Source organism: Parus major, chromosome 8, assembly GCF_001522545.3.
Source record: "Parus major isolate Abel chromosome 8, Parus_major1.1, whole genome shotgun sequence".
Taxonomy (NCBI): domain Eukaryota; kingdom Metazoa; phylum Chordata; class Aves; order Passeriformes; family Paridae; genus Parus; species Parus major.
This window is the reverse complement of record NC_031777.1, coordinates 15110957-15129224: the sequence shown is the minus strand read 5'-3', so window position 1 is coordinate 15129224 and position 18268 is coordinate 15110957. Positions and strand designations below refer to the sequence as shown.

The 18268-nt window shown below is 36.3% G+C and overlaps 1 protein-coding gene across 14 annotated transcripts in view; it reads right to left on the bottom strand.

The window, feature by feature from the left end:
- The window catches only part of ZNF644 (zinc finger protein 644), an 81899-nt gene that overhangs the window by 28218 nt on the left and 35413 nt on the right, over positions 1–18268 (bottom strand). For 12 of the 14 annotated variants that reach the window (XR_004498519.1, XR_004498520.1, XM_015636043.2 and 9 more), the window contains exon 2: positions 4605–4660. The gene's annotated coding sequence lies outside the window, so the exon portion shown is untranslated. Of the gene's footprint in view, positions 1–4604; positions 4661–10882; positions 10924–18268 lie in introns of those variants that run through there. The other 2 variants (XM_015636041.3, XM_033516431.1) reach the window with 2 other exon arrangements.

The following is an 18268-nucleotide window of genomic DNA, read 5'->3' as shown; positions in this document are numbered from 1 at the left end:
AAGTATTTTCATTTCTAAAACACAAAAATAACTTTCAGAAATTTAAAAACTAATCTACTCCTCCTTAACCTATAGTTTTACAGGATCAGCCACCTTATCTGCTCAGACACAAGTCCTTTTGAAGCCAGGTACTGCCACCAAGTGGCAGTGAAATTTGGATTTGCAAATTCCAATTATTCAAATATGTAGAGCATACAGAACTAGAAAACGTTCCTGCAGCTGCCAAATATGAGCAATGCTCTGCTAACACATGACATTTAAACATTAATCAAAACGGAACCCAGATATCCAAATCTAAAACTAACCTTCAATGTAATACAAAGGTTTTTTCAACAATTTGGTCCTTCTGTTCAGACACCACTTGTAAGCAGCTGGGTAAAGACTTTTTTGGGTTTGTACTTTTTTCCAGTACAAATCCAATATATATCAATAAAACAATAATTAGGTGTTTTATGTAACTTTATGCAAATCCACAATGATTACAAGAATATAACCAGAGAGTCTTATTTTCACAACTTCAGGAAAAAGTGAATTCTGCAACTGACATAAAAGACCTCTTAAGGTATAAATATCCAGCTTGTTATCTGGATAAGCTACCCACTCAATCGACATTCTTTAGTATATAAAGATGACAATCAGACAGAGAGGAATTTTTAGAGATTAGATATATCTGACTATTTTTACAGGAATATTCCACAAGTTATTTAAACAATATTGCTGGTTACCAGCACGAATTAGCTGTGAAGTGTCAATCCAACAGATCACAGATGAAAACTCGAATGACAACATGATGCTGCTGCAAAATGGATTTACAGGGCAACTTTCTTAAAGATAATATTAAGAACACTTTAATCCAATTAACACAACACATCTTTCAACTTCAGAACAATTCTGACCTTATTTACTGTTACACTGAATAAAAGTTGTCATTCTTTTTAGGCAGCATGACTTGAAACACATCTAGCAGTTTCTCATGATTTTTTTTTGGCTGATAAGCACTTGGTGTACAAATGTTACTGTAATCACAAATTTTAAGACTGTACCTCCTGCTAATGTAAACAGATCTTTTAACTTCTAAAGCATGATATCTTTCGCAATTATAAAAACACTAGCTGAAACAAAGACTCTGCTTTTACTAATTATTAATGTTATTAATTAATTAATTCAGAACCTTTGAGTAATGAAATACATTAGTGCTATTCACTCATCATCAGCAAATTAGCTCTAATCCTATGTTCTTTCAGTTATCAAGGATTAAAAACCTAGTAAGATTCCAGGGAGCAGTATCAGGTAAGGCAAAAAAAGCCATCTTGACCCTTTTCAGATTAAGAACAAAAAATTCTGTTGACTTGGAGAAAGTGATTGTGCTTGCTGATGAATATACGAAATCAGAGCTTTTAAAGGTTTCAAACCTATGTAACACCATACATGACCAGATAAACGTAAGTGAGAAGGAAAGCTCAGGTCAGCCCACTAATACTTGGGGTTTGTTTCTTTATTTTTTATATTTAAAACAAAAAAGTCATCACCAGAAATTATTAATGGCAGAAAACTCAACTTCATGTTACCAGGATAATATGAGAGCAAGATAAAAATTATGAGATGCTCTCAGAGCCAAAGAAACAAAAATCCCTAAAATTTATCCTGTGCAGAATTCTGTATATAACCTATCCTTCAGTATTCATTGTACTATTATTCACTAATTACATCCTTCTACTTTTAGGTAAAGCAATACTAAATGCATTCAAGGCATTCTAGAAACAAGACTGGTTTGCCTGGTATCTAAAATGCTTAAAATGTGACCTCACTTCACTGTACACAATTACAGGGAAATTCTGCACAAGCATGTAACTTCTGCAACCTATCCTGCTACACAGAGGTGGGGCCTGTTGCACTTTTAACACATTGAGACCAAGCTCGTTTTTTCCAAACTTTCCCCTGTATTTAAAATGAGACAGTCTCCTGTGGAGTTCAGAAATGCAGTCTGTAAATAAGAAATTTTAAGAACAAGTACTGCGGTTACTCCAATAAAGTTCACTCACTGATTGCAAACAGTATTTTACACCTATGTGTTTTTAAGTAGTAAAACAGATTTCTTTATTTTTTACAAAAGTCAGGATATGATATATTTTATACTTGCCTTAGGAATGTGAATGATTTGAAATTATAAGATCAAAACTCCAAACCCTTTACAAAAAAAGCCCCCCACAACCCCTACATGGAAAACATACTAGCAGAGTCATCAGGAAATGCATTATGGTCAAGTGTACAAGAAAAATGCTTGAGCAAATAACTAAATCACATTTTCAGGTATTGCTTTAAAGGACATAAGCTTGCACAAAAAGGCAAGTCTGAACTGAGGTGTGAGAGTGAAAATCATTGTTCAGAAGTCTCTGAGATGCTGCAGCCACTACCCTCATGAGTGGAGACTGAAGTCAGAGGCACTTGGGAAATGCAGGTTGTTCTTGAAAATTAACTCTTTCAGTCATCCCTGCTGCCCCTTCTGAACCTTCTTCAGCTCTGCTCTGTTGTTTTGCAGTCACCCAACTAGAAGAAGCAGTACACACGCTGCAATGCAATACAGCTATGATAAAACATCAAATCTGTAGAACTGGATGTGGGTTTTGTTTTGTTCCCTAATAAAGCACAATAATTTCATTGATCTACTGACTATTCAGTTGTCGTTTTTACTGAACTCTGGGAACCTCAAGATCTCCTCCAAGCAATAGCAATACTGATCAAATGTCATTACAATGTTTTCATTTATTCTTTTACATGTTTTTCTGTCCTCATGCTGTGAATGCAATACTACAGGTGTTCTCCTCAGAGACCAGCTTTTTCCTACTAAACACAGAAAACCACCATTAAGATGAAAGGTCTTCAGAATCATTCAGAAGACTTCATGCTTAAAATACACATTCATATCTATGTGTTAGACTTTTCAACTACTTTTCTGCATCTAAACCAGTAATTAGATAATAAACACGTTAAAAAGAAACAGAGCATAAACAGCAAGCTTTAAGTACTGAAAAGCATAAGAAGGCACAAGGAACAGTTTGAATTTTATTGTCAATTCAAGTCCCTTTTCTAGCCATAATTCTTGTTTTAGACTCATCCTTAGATGAAGTGTTTCCTTTTGAAGAGTTGTATTAATTTGTTTTCTCAAAGCAGCACATTCCAGAAACCAGCAAAGTCAGGCTAAGGCAGTAAACATCTACACGTAAGTAAATGCATCATAACACAGCAGCAGTATAGCTTATGTTTAATTGTTCATAGTTCAGAAGACAATTCATAATCAAAGTCCTGAATCAGTTATACATTATACAAAAGATCAACACTCAATAGAAGAGCTTTTTTAAATTCCCCACAGAGCACTCTTCAATAATCAGTATTTCAAAAGTTGACAGCAAGATCTCTGAAAAAGTCTTAGTGGAACAGAAGATATGAACAAAGCAATTCACGTCTATTTTAAAATGTACATACTACAATTTCATGGCAGTATTAAGTCTACACATTAACTGGAGCTTGGAATTGAGGAACAAACTCATTTAAGCAAATGGGATCTCGATCTCACCTCTTCAAAATACCAAGTTACTGCAAGCAGCTCCATTCTGAGAGGGCACATTAGTCAAACAACAAGCAGGAAACTTGAGAAGACAACTTTGGTTTGTTACAGAGGCCTCTGTAGCAGAGTCCATCATGCCATGTCTCCAAAGTAGAAAATTTATTGAATTCTGTGGGGCCTTACCTAAAGATTCTCTTGAAAGACTCAAGTTAAAACAGTTTAAAACTATTTGGTACACGTTTCACATAATTATATGGAGACAAGATTAATTTTATAGCTCAAATTATTCCTAGAGTAGCAAGTAAATGGAAGAGAAAAAGATAAGCATCTTAATTCTTTTTCTCAAAATAACAGAGAAAGGGGGTGGGGAGGAAGGAGGAAAATGTCAGTTACAGAAAATTTTTTCTAGATGGACACTTTGCAATTGCAAATGAACACTTAAATTCTAGCAGTAAATCTCCATAAACTTTGTCTTGCAAATAGTTTGCAAATAGGTTCCCAAAGACAAAAGGGGGGGGGGGGGGGGGGGAATTCCAGCAATTCCATTGTTTAAAACTTGAAATGCTACTCTTATAGTTGGTCAAATTTCCCATGCAGTTATTTATTAATACAGCAAGTTCAAGTTTAACATGCTGCTTTTAAAGTGCAAAGTACACTTTCAAAACTTTGAAACCAGATGAATAATATGTAGAGGACAAAGTTAATTTAAATTGCTCATAATTTTGGCTCTCAACAGCTAGCAGAACACCTTGATAGCTTTTTGATTATAATAATTTGTGGAAGGAAAACACAATTATCATCATAATATTAAATAATGGGGGAATATGTTTTGTTCCTCTTTTGGTTTTGTAGAAGTAACACTACACCATTACAGTACCTACACTGCATATATCATAGCAATCAAGATACCTGATTACTGTAGTACTTGATACTAAATTTCAAGAGAACTTTCACTGACCACTTTTCTGCAGGCTTAGCAGTATATGCAAAAGGCATTTTTTGGAAAAAAAAACCCCACCAGCACAAAACTCCTACTCACCTTTGCTTGTTTAATTTACATTATGCTGTAAGATCCACTTCCACATTAAAACAAACCTGCAAAATAAAACAATAACTTACTGTACAGCTGTCATTGTTTCCTGCTTGTGTCCTAGACTATCAGACAAGACAGGCAAAACGGAGGTAAGAAATCCACAGCCATAAAAGTGTTCTATATTTTTTATCTCAGGATAAAAGTATCAACATTCCAGTGTAATCTTCTCTCAAACAAGTGTAATTTCCAAATAAGATAGCTATTGGCATTTTAATTAGAAAAATTACCCAGAAGTTGTATGAAATAGACACATGCTATTAAATTCAGTGGACAGAACAGGAGAAAATAAGTTGCATGGCAAGAAAAGCTCTGCATTTGCTGCTAGTGCCTTCAAAATCAGGTATCTCAAGGTCCCTGAACAAGGAATGATGCACAGAAAGGAAATGGTTACAAATGAAAGCTTCTAAAAAAATTTTTTTAGCAAAAATCATCAACCTGAGATTGTCGGAGGACTTTAAGCCTGGGCCTTTCTAATTTCTCACCTTTTCAAAGGCAAAGTTGTGTTTATGATTCTAATGTTAGCTGGCCCACTTAAAAATTATAATTTATTTGTCTGCATGAAAGCTGACCAATGACAGATAAACTTGTTTTGCTCATGTATCTTCAGAACTAACTATACAAGGTAATTTTTCACTTCCCACTTGGAAATTTTGAAGAGATTCCAAAAGCAACTGAAGCTGCACAAAAACAAGAATGGATTTGGGTATGGTACCTCTACCGAACTGGGTCTACTAATGAAGACACAACTACTAGCATAGAGCTTTACAGAAAGGATAAAGACTAAATGTTTAGGCATCATCAAAAGTGACTCTGAATGAAGTAGCAACTGTCACACACTGTCCTTGCCTCATTTTATTCACACGCACCTTTCTGATCCAGAGTTCCCCAGTCAATGTGCAACTGTCTCAAAGCCCCTTGCCTAAATTAAAAATAGTAAGGGAAGGCAGACCTTTCAAAAAAGTCTGAATGGATAATACAAAGCAGCAGAAGATTCAGCATTTGAGCTCCTCTTCCTAGCCCCAGGATTGTGTGCCAAGTATCACATTAAACTGTAGCTTTATGCATGAATGTTATTCAATATACATACTCATTTCTCAAAAAAGATTTATTACAGAAAAAAAATAGCATTCTTTTGTTAGATTTTAAAGTAATTTCATGCACTTAGAGAAGCAGAAGTGTGACTTTCAAACAGCAGTGGAGCTCTACTGTATCTTACAGAAAGGAAATGTAAAGCTACAGTTTATGTCCACAAAAATAACAGCCTCCATATGGAAGAGCCAAAACACCTTTCAAAAAGTGAAAAAGTCAATGGTCATGGCTTTACATAATCACATATTGTGATGAGCACTAAACCAGACATCTCAGTAAGCCTATGCACTTTGGCTGGGGAGTGACAACCCTAGTCTAACATTTCTCTCATTAGGAACTACAACGACTCTGCCCCCATGCAAAATGGCCTCAACACCCACACCTAAACTTTCCAATTAACTAAACATTAGCAGTAACTGTTCTCAACATAGGTTTCATGGCGTGTGACTAAAGTGCAGACCATCTTTCCATCAAAGTATTGAGCTCAGACAACTGCAGATCACTGGGATGATACAGCAGCACAATGTCATACCACCCACCTCTGTAACAGCCTTTCCACAGAACACTTTACTTTGGACCAATCAATTGCCTTAGAACAGGGTAAGACTTCCCATTTTATGTGAACAATCTATCTAGAGGACATTACTCTTATACTCATTGAAGATGCACTTTGCAAAAAACTTAAATGCAAGTACTCTTGCATTTCAGTATTCTTCAGATCACAAGGAGCTCACAAAACGTTGGTGATGAATCTGGTGTTATTCTACATCTGGCACATTGGGAAAGAGAAGGAAAAAGAGAAGACGGGCCATCGTAATTTGGATATTGTCGAGCTGAAGGAAAGGTGACAAGTTCCACAAAGAGATCACTCACCAGCAAGTAAACTGCTGAAGGACCAAAGGGCTGGTCACTGTAGCCCTGCATCAAAGACACCAAAAGGGAAGTAATTCTGTAGGGCCCTTTGGGGTTTCAAACCCTGATGTACAAAGCTCCACCCAATGGAAGTCGGTACTTGCAATGTCATGCAAACATCTTCTTGAAGGCAACACAATCCACAGGACACCAGATCTTAGCCCAAACTATTGATAGCATCGAGATTGTTTAAAGCCACCCACCTACAGTGCTTAACCAGCACTCACATCTCTTCTCAAAGGTCTTTCTGCTGTCAAGTAAGATTTCTCTCACTCCAATACAATCAAACACCTACTATTAATTTAAAGGGTGATGACATTTCAAATAACTGAGCACCTGACATCCTTTACCAGCAGATTCGAGAAAGGTAGTTCTCCAAAAATTTCCTTAGGGAAAGGCAAAGATTTTAACATCATAAATGCTTTTGCTTCAATTTGCCTGTCTTAATTCTCATTATCAGGAAAGGAAGTGAGAATGGAAGTCACTCTCCCATACCAGGTAATAAAAGAGGGCTTGAAAAGGGACACAGAATTGAGTAAGAAATGTATTCACCGGGAGGCCTCGATATTCAAAGAGCAAGAAGGGGGACCACAGCGGGGGAGGGGGAAAGACGACTGCTGTAAATTGGTCAGGCTTCTGATTAGTGATAAGCAGCTTCCTGTTCTGATATGGGCAGTGTACAGGAAGTGGAAGAAAACCGAAATGGTGGAGATGAAAGAGATCACAAATGCACCCCCAGTGATACTAAACAACAGAAGATGGACTGAAAACTCTTGCTAATAATGTATCTCCTAACAGCACCCCCCCCCTCTGAGGAAAAGCTTAAAGAAACACTAGAATGCAAAGGTACACAATGACTAAGTTTGTTTACTAAGCGCCCCTTATTTCATAACAGATCTGCGTTATAACTGACATTCCTACATCTATCTGGGCAAAGACCACTACCTTTAATTACCACCTTCTCCTGCAATGACTGCAGCTAGGAATGTAATTCAAATGGATGCTTTTAGGTGGTTTAATGGTTTTTGTTTTGTTGTGTGTTGCTGTTTAACACAAAACCACTTTTTCCCATATAGCCGATTATGCCAGTGTGGGGAGAAAGAAAGAGGAAGAAACAAAGACTAGAATAACTGTACTACACAAAATATTTTTGTTGATATAAACTGTGGCTTAACAGTCAATTCCACCAGCTTCACACTTAGCAAAAAGGCTTGCAACTGTAATCTCCACTTCACGGCTTAGAAATTTTGATTAGTTAGATGAGAGTGGCAGCTACATTTATTAGGATATGACCATCCCAGTATTAAATTCAAAAGCAAGGCATGGGATATGGAACAAATTTCATTCTAATATCTGTTGCAGCTCTGGAAAAAAATCTAAAATCTTACAAAAATCTAACAATCCTAAATATCAATGCAGGAACTAACAGCCAGCGGAAAGCAGAGATTACTGAGAAAAAACCATTACAAAAAACTCAGAAGTTTCTGCCAAAATTGTACATACAGTATCAGGGATAAAGTAATTTCAGAAGACAACTGAAAAGGCAAAAACTTAGCTGATGAGAGTCTTACATGAGTTGATACAGCTGAAAAGCTCTTTAAATACAAGCCTATACTGCCATTTTCCAAACAAGTAGTCAGCAAAGACTTTGTCTCTACAAAATGTAGTTTCCTGCTTTCTGTTTGCAGAAGTAGCTTTGATTGTCTTTGATTTCTATTTTAGAAGTATAAAACAACTTAATCTACATTCAGTACCCACAAATATCTAGAACTAACATCCAGTGTAAATTAAATAATCATTTGAATTTAAACATGAGGTTTTCTAAAACCACAAAATTAATCCCTTTCAAGAATCTGTAGAATCTCTCAATCTGTGCTATTACAACTGTAGTTTAACCAGCTGAATTATATATGCCACAATCCCATTCACCAAAATTAAATTTGTAAAGAAAAAATAATAATCACTCCTCTTGAAATAGGTAATGAAGAGCAATACTTGAGAACAGGTACTATACTGGAGTCTGAATTACCCAGAAATCAAATTAAGCAAAAGATTAACACTTTATAACATAAAGAGACAAAATTTAAGTCTCTTTACTGGAGATGCTTCTGACTTCAAAGAATCTGCAGTGAGTGAACAAAAGCAAGCAAGGGACTAAAAGAGAGAAGACTGCCTCTTGCATTTTGAATCTCCTGCTAGATTTTGAGACTTATCTGGAAAATAGTTCAAAGAACTTACAGTTCTTCCTTTGTCTGTTCATCACAGTAAAAGCCACACGCACAGTTCCCAAAGCTGTGGTAGGGCTTTCACGTGGAAATGTTGAAACCTCTCACTTTTCTACTCATAGAAAGTTTTGCTTTTTGACAACACTCCATATGGGACGGTGAAGCACTTCAAGGAAACGTGTGACAGCACAGTAAATGAACACAACTCATCATACCTCAGACTGGGAAGCTGTTTCAATCCACACAAGATTACAAGTCGTTCAATGCAACATTAATGGGAGTATCACAGTAGGGAAAAAAGTAGTCTGAGAGAGTAGCTTGAATAGAAAAAAAAGAGCCCCTGTTTAAACCATCAATTAGGTCAAACAAGAGATTTAATTATCGTTTCAAAAATGTGCATACCATAAATAAAAAATTGGAAAGACATCACAGCGAAAAGTATTCTAGGTAGGCAGGAGTTTGGACTAACAAGACATATTGGCGGAAAAGGTTATTTTTCCTCTCTATCAGTAAACAGATCAGATGCAAACATTCAGAGATGTACACAACAGGCACACAATAAAGATGCAAAGATGTCTGCAGAGAAGCAAGGGGAAACAAACCATTTGAGAGCTATTTACTTTGAGCATACATTATCCAGTAAGGAAATACATAACAACGAACACAAAAATGCAATCATCATGAAAGCACAAAACTGAAGCATCAGTTTGAAGATGGGAGACCTGAAAACACTTAGAATTTCAAGACCTTAAGAGAAAATACTAATATGTTGTTTCTGAAGGTTACCAATCAATGCAGTCTCTCCTCTCACCTAAGATGGGTGCAACATTCTTAGTATCACTGATACTAAGAGTTTTAGAGTCCATCAATACCCTACTACACTGAATAGCATTCTTCACCATGAGATTTACCATAAGCAATAAGCTACAGAGAAATAATTCACCATCTTTATAATTTCTCTGCCCGTTTAAGCGACAGATCAACCTACCACTTGCAAGATAAACATCCATACATTTTTCAGTCACCTTTCAGCCTATTCATTTTGACCACATGAATTAGCTCTTCATTTGCTGCACTTATATACCTTAAATATAACAGCTCTTCTTAAATAGGGAAAGCTTAAAGCACAGAATGACACCATTTCTCCATTCCTCTCCAAACTACTAATGGCACTGTATATATCCTTGGCATCATCCTTGACTCTGAACATGTCTCCATTCATTATGCTGTCAGCAAAATCTCGTCAACACATTTACCTGTACAGGAACAGCCTCTACCCTTCCAGTTATACAGTCACCCTGTGCCCAGTCTGAATATATATATATACACATGCACACATGTGTGTGTATGTGTATGTGTATATTCCTTCACCATACACCATCATGTAAACTTCACAAAGAGCATCTCAAAATACAGTGACATACCTTATAAGCACTGCAAAAAAACATTCCAGAAAATACCTTCACAAAATCTTCCCAACCACATAAGAAATTTGATTACGTTTCCTTAAAAACTTTTAGTTTTTTGCACCTCCCATCTTTCAGCTGAAAAGTAACTGAAAATACAAACCAGGAAAGCTTGATCACTGAAGTACTTTCTAAGGAACCAACAGCCTTAAGTAAAAAACATGCATTTTCTATCTTAAAGAAAACAGAAGCAAGCTCTTAGAAACATCTGAGGCAGCCTCTTATATTTCAAGGTTTATTTTTAAAATATTAAACTGCACAGTGATGTTACACATTTGTAATGTTGTCCTCTCCTTTCTCCAGAACTACAAAGTTTTAATAAAAACATGAAGTAGCCAAGTTAAGCATAAAAATAAAGTTTAAACTAAGATTGTGCCCATCAAATTAGTGCATCCTCATTATTGTACCACTAAGCAACACTGTTCTACAGTTCAAACATCTGTCTTCATACACTACTCATTTTTCTACAACTCTGAAGTTTTATCTTATGCGTATTTGGCACACATTACTGTAAATGGTTTATCAGCCCCACCTCTACTGAATGAATCCAGTATCTTTTCAGTCAAGGAAGTCCAACAGAGAACCAAAACCTCAAAAGAAGAAGAAAGTACAGAAAAATGAGATCTTCTCTATGTATAAAACACATTACACATATGGGACTTTGATGAAGAGCAGACACAGTTTATTGTCAGACCATACCTGTCATCAATCTGCCACCTGTGGAATCCTGATAGAGACAGAAATGCATCAATTATTCTTCACACATTCACTGAACTTGACATATCCCTTTCCTGATGTACTGCATAAATTAACTCTGATATTCCTCAATGTAACTGCAACCTATTAATCAAAAACTTCCAAGAAGTTTACTATACAATGCATACACTTGCATCCTTATCAAATAAAATACAATGCGGTTTCCCAAGTAGATTCCACTCTATAATCTGACCCTTATTTATGTATCTTGATCCTTATTTATAAATCTTCAAACAGGATTTAGGTTGGGCATATTTATTTCAAATTCAAAATATAAAAAAATCTTTAAAAAAAAAGCTTTGCTGCATGCAGAAAAAACACTCAGGGCTTAATTCCAGAAAGCCAAAACTATGTTACCAGATACAACATATTTTGTGAAACGGTACCTCTCTACTATTTTTTCCCCTGCAAGATGCTTTATAAGCTTTTTATGCTTATTATTAAAATTTAAAACCATTAAGCAATTTTTTTAGTGTAGAAAAGGCAGTAATGAGGTTTTAAAAGATATTTACTAGAAATTAGTTTCTCAACTGAATAGGTTGGCATTCTAAAACAACAATGCCTGATGAAATCCATTATATCTAAATGGATTAAAATACCTGTTCCCTTTAACGACACTTTTACTTCAAGGCAGTATCTCACACAACATTTCCAGCAGTAGTTAAAGCAGCACATTAATAATCACGCCATGTTCTTACTGTAGCAACAATAATTTCTGGTAGCCATTTTCTTTCCAGCTTCAACACCGTTTAAAAGCCAACAGTCCTTCCTGCAACCTCTGTATAAACCCAAAGGCAGCAAGCTGCTCAGCAGTTTTCTCTGGCTACACTCTTCAGATGCCTCCCTCCAGAGCATCTTCAGTCCAATGTACTTACCTATCGGTATTCTCTAGAGCTGCACTCAACTCAATTTCAGTTTAACTAATGGAAATACAACAGCATGGCAGTTCCCCTTTTATAAACCCCAAACGACCAACCCCCACATTTAGGAGACTGAACAGTTTGCTACTAAAGAATATTTTAAGGAGAGAGCAGCGCTGCAGTTCATTATTTTCACCTGCAGGCGCTAAGAATGCACAGCCCAGTACAGGATCCCCAAGCCGCAGGCAGCACCTCAGTCACTGCAGCCACCAAACCTTCGCAGATCCCAGACTACAACATCAAAGCCAGTGCTGCAGCCAAAACCAATTTCTTAATAGACTTATTCTGAATATCTCTGAACTTTCTACATTTTAAGGCAAACTAGTATACACATTCATTTCCAAGTTTTCCTCTGTGTTTCTAAAGTCTTAAAAATGACAAAACTTGAAACACTTTCTTGAATTGACTGCAATGCAGATTTTAAAAACAGGTTGAACCTAATATCCTACAGCTCAAAATTAGTGACAAATGACTATTTTCTTCTTTCCTAAAAAAATTTTTAAAAAATAAAATATTAAAAAAAAAATAAAAAAAACCTCCCCTTCTTGCTATCATGACAGTTTGAAAGAAAGCAGTAGAGAACAGAAAGTGAATTACATAAACATTTGTAACGGCAATGGCAGGAAATAGTGAACTGGTATTGGCACATAAGGTACTCCCTACAAAACAGGATCCTAAACCCAAATTCAGTTCCTCACAAGTTTGTTCCAGTTGAAAGGGTAGCTATGCTGGGATCACGAGCTCTAATGCCTGCTGTTGTCTGTCTAGACAGTGTTTCTGACATTTCCTGACCATAGCAGGAAAGGGAATCTCCTGCTCCTATCCTCAGAGGAAGTGTATTTTCTGTGCCCATGAAAGTGTAAATTCTAATAAAAATTTCCTAGAGATTTCATGCACACTTTTCATAACTATTCACAAAGCTTTGCCCATGAAGTGCTAAGAAATACCTCATATATAAGGAAGGTAGGCTTATGGTGAACTCTGAATTGGTGTGGCAGAGATTTTATTCTGATATCCCTATGACAGCACCTTCCAGCAGAGGACAGACTAGATACTCTAGGGTATCACTCCCTATAAACAGCACTGTTGCTTTTAAACAGCTTTCTTCCTTATCAGAGGACTAAGCTGTGACTACAGTGAATGATCCAGAAATAACCATATAAAAATAACCATATAAAACGATCCCCCCAAAAGACAAATTCCTAACCAATCACCTAAAAATATAAGTTCCAGCACTGCCATTCTTCCAGCAAAAGCTTTTTCCAAATAAAATATACACATATTTCATAACAGGATTCAGCCACTGCTTATCAGATTTGAAGTGAAGCTACAAAGTGTTTCCTAATTGGGTTGATATAGAAGTTATAATCTTTACAATCTATGAAGGAGCACTTTGGGGAGTCACATATACTTAGCCAGTAACATAAGGACTTCCCTTCATTTTACAAGAGCCTGCTTTTTGGTGACAGAGGAATGGTTTTGGTGAACAAGAGAAGTTATAATATGCTGTCAACACTATCACCTTAATAGCCACTGAAAATGTGGTTTTCACATTTTTCACATTTCACATCCATTCCTCAATGAGCTACTCAGTGTTCACTTTTGGTTTGGTGACACTGTAAGGTTCCAGCATTATCCATGGCCTACATAAACAGATAGAAACTATTTCCTACCTTAGATAAGCTGTAGCAATGCAACGCAACATAATCAAGCCAGTTGTCTTTTATTTTACACTTTCATGCCAGATAGCTGCATTAGTGTTTTCTGAATAGAAATAACACACATCTTACAACTGAGGTTATACTACCAGACCTGGCAAGCAAACTGGGGAAAATGCTTCCACATCCCTCTTTGAAATGTAGTTTCTGACCACATAGTGGTAGTTACTGTCATGAACACTCAATCAAGCCAGTCATCACCAGCACCACTACCACAGTTCAGGTCTGACACAACATCCACATCTCGGTAGTAAGCTCCTATTTATGGTCCCCGTGTTCAATTGGACAGGTTCAACAAGCTTTATTACTAATATAGTCATCATACAGGAGTGTTTCCTATAGTAAAATTTCAGAGTTTACTAAAGTTACTGCCTTTGCTACAAAATTATTCCATGAAAATAATTTTTCTAGGAAGCAAGTGTTTTCAAGATCTACCCGAAGGATTCAACTCTAATTATGTAGTACTTTGAGGTCTACTTTCTAAACTGTTTAATAAACATTTATGGAATCTCCATGAGAAATTGCAAGAAGATGCAGGAGTTCTGTGCAGGCTTCACTTCAAGATTAGGATTTCATTAATCTTTCTCTTTTCAGCCTTGAACCCTTTAAATGCTTGTAGATTTGTTCACCTCCTTTTCTTTCAGGCAAAAGCTTAAAATTATTGATTCTTTTGCTATTTGAATTAGTTCTTCCAAATACATAAAGAGAAATGGAACAACTTAGTATTTCCAGAATGCCACACCAGTTATCCTCACCTGTGCATATCCAGCCCATTGGCTGTCCTTGGGCATCTCATCCAGTTGTAGCTGAAGAATCTCTATACACTTGATTAGTCAGTTTTCCTAATCAGAGCAGGTTTCCCAACCAAACTTTCAAAAGCAGCTCAAGAAACAGAAGAGACAAGAGATACTCTAAGACTGTTTCATATGCTTTACACTGGATTACTAGGATAGCATAAAAGAATTGGATCTGCATGGGCAAAGATTTCAGAAAATCAAAGAGCATAAATGGCACAAATCATTCACATCATTACTCTGTTTCAGAATCTAGACAAGATTTTTTAATCAAAGCACAGAAACTTGTATATTTCCCATCCTAAAAAGGAAATAACCCCAAGACAGAAATATTTCCTTCTAGCAAGTAAAGAGCTTGTATTATTCACAGTAACAACAAAGCTTCTTAAAACAAACCAAAATCAGCACCAAAGATAAAGGAAATTTTGCCATCGTTTTGGTCACTCACAGTTAAACTAAAAAAACCCTGAATACCTTGTTCAAAGGTTTCATAAATTCACAATGACTAACATGTCCCAAAAGCTTAGTGTTCTACACCAACAGAGGTTCTGTGCCTTCTTTTGGGCCCATAAATATAGCTGACTATTTGCCTACTGACTGGCCCCAGAGCTGCTATGTTTCCTCATTATTGTGAATTTTGTAAGCATACAAGTTAGATTTCAACAACTCATGTTTGTTTTCCGCTGAAACACTGAAGAAAATATGCCTAACGCTTAAATTTTGAGAGAATATGTATGAATATGAAGTGTGGTTTAAATGGATAAAAGGAGGAAGCATAACTTTTCCTAAAGTTCAAAGACAACATACAGAAGCATACCAAAGTAAAGCAATTCTGCTAAGAAAGTTCAGAACTTACTCAAAACCTACCTAATCAACTTTATAAACAGCTTCAGAGAAAACAAGAGCCATGAATGACTGCAGAACTCTGATAAAAGTACAAAAATACACATGATATTGTTACAAACTTAAGAAATAACCTGTCTTTATCCTCAGATTCACAAAACTAAAGAAATTCCAAGAACAAATAAAACAGAAAATGAAGGAAGTTACGGCACAGAACAGGTCAACCTCTGCAAAATTAAGCCTTCAGAATATCCTAGCAAAGCTCTTCCTTGAACCAGAAAACTGTTTGGAATTTACTATATTTAGAGGAAAACAGTGAAATTTGAATCTTTGATTTTTTTATGAGGTATAGGCAGCCACAAAACACTTGGATTTGTACTTTAGTCTTGAAAAGCCGAGAGGATTCTGGGGTGGAGGTTTTTTTTGTTTTCTGGTCAGGGCAGGTTTTTTTGGGATTGGGGGGGTGGGTGGGAAGTGAGGTGGGTTTTTTACACAAACAGGATTGTTCTGTGGAAAAGTATTAGTAACATTAATAGTATTGCTTTTTTTTTTTCAAATAGCTGCTGATTTAACATCATATAGGTTTGTTTTTTATTTCTAAATGCTAAAATCTCCTTTAAGGACGGAAAGAAACACTAATGAATCTAAAGAGACAGAAAACATGAAGAAAAAGAACAGCCTCGAGCAGGGAAAAACCAGAGCACTCTTTCTTCCTGAAAATGGCATTCTGGAAAATTACTTTAAAAATGGAAGAAAAGTTAAGGTAAAACTATCTGTCAGAACAAAAGTGAAATCACAGAGATATTACTTTGCACAAAAGCACCTTAGCTCCTAGTATCACGAAGGTGGAAGAAAACTTTGATCAAAGAAGATCATGGAAACCACAACACAGGTGATCACTAATTAATCCTCCCTCCTTTATATTTACATCCTTGGAAAACATGCATCAGGAGCAGCTTAATAGATGGACCTAAAGCCAAGTTACTAGAAATATATTAAATAGAACTTTAAGTAAAACAGCACCCAGTATCCTGAAGATGAAAGCGATCACCTTGCAGAAATCAAACAAACCTACTTTTCTCTAAATGCCTCCACAAGTAAAAAACCCCCCAAAATACAAAAACTAACTCATCATTAATGCTCCAAATGACACGAAGGAAGGTCCTGCTGTGATACTGCAGTACTTCTTGTGCACAAAAAAAAAAAAAAAGATGAGTTGATAGCCATCTCTCAAATTTCCTAATGGACATAGCTGAACTTCTGAAGAGACTACAGAACCTGGATGCCTTCCTTTTAACACAGTGTCAGTACATTATCCTAAATATTGCCTTCCTTTAGAACTTTGTATGATGTTCCAAAACACAGTATTTCAACTTTTGTTTACCTGTATACAAATGCTGATAAATATCTGTAAATATATACAAAGAAACATTACTGCTTATTTTTTCTTGACATAACTCCTTAATAAACAAGTCATCATGTCTCTGCTGACTTCTGGTAACACTTCACTGGACTAAAAAACGGAAAGCAAATTCCAAAGTTGCTTTTAGTGTCTAAAAGACATTTCTAAAAATGAATTCTCACAGTAGCTGTATGGTATTTTTAGAAATACTGTGATGTTTCAGTTATATAGGAACCTGGATGGCTTCTCCCAAGCACCATTTCTATTTTTTCATTCTCTTTTGTGTAAAAATACGTTATGCCTTCTAGTGCTCATCACTGCTGGTAAAACATAGAAAAGCAATAGTAGTCTTACCACTGTGGTAGAGTGATACCAGGAGAACAATTTTTTTCTGGACAAGCTGCTCCTCTTCCTCTCCAAATCTCACACATGCCAGGAAAGAAACAACCTGTCTCATCCACCAGCTTTTTTAACCACATGTACAGCAGTGAGAATCATACTGAATGTCCTCAGCAAGTCTCACAACCTCCAGAGTTCGGGAACAAGGGCTCGGCATTTAGGGGAATATGGCACAGAACACCAGTGATGTACCTACCTTACTCAAAAACACTAACAAAAGGAAAGGTCTCTAAGAATTCATGCTAAAGCAGCCCACCAACAAGTCTACTACTTTTCATCACTTAAGTCACTACTGTCCAACACAGCCAAGGCTTTGCCAGGACACAGAAAAAGACAATCACTATCCTAAATCACTTTTGTAAGAAAACAAGTCAAATAAAACAAACATTCAATAGTTTCCCCAAAGCAAAGATCTAGAAAGACAATGGACAGTACCTACTATCTTTGGTTTACATAACAACACAAGCAACCTTTCCACCTCAGTTTCTGCAACATTTCAGCTCAACTTGCATTCCAGACATGCAAGTTCTACTCCATCCTATTCTGCAATTGCTCCAAACCCTTCTAATTTTTTCACTGCAGTTTATCTAGGTTAATTCACCATCACATGTCTCCCCAACTTATCTTCCCTCTTTTACCCCAGAAAAAAAAATCCTGTCACAACATATTTTTTTGTTAATAACTACCTGATTAGGGAGTTCTAACTGCCATTTTGTTCTCAACTTTCTACAAGACAAGAAACAGTTTTAGAAGTAATTTCAGAGTGCTAATATTCACAACAATTCATACACAGTGCAGTTATTTGCACTACATGCCACAGATTCTCAGTTTCAAAGTTTTGCCCAAGAACACAAAAGATCAGGTAATTTCAATATGGCAATAAGTATGTTAAGAAAAAGGAAGCAAAAGAGGGCAGAGTACTCACTTCAGTGTGGGAGAGAACTGCGGGAAGCCAGCTGCAGAACTGCCACTTCCCACTCCCTGTGATAGCACACACACAATCAAGACTTTCTCACAGAAGATACACTCACAGCTATGGTATTAAAATTAAAAAACTCAGTACTGCTGTGTAAAGAAAAAAAAGTT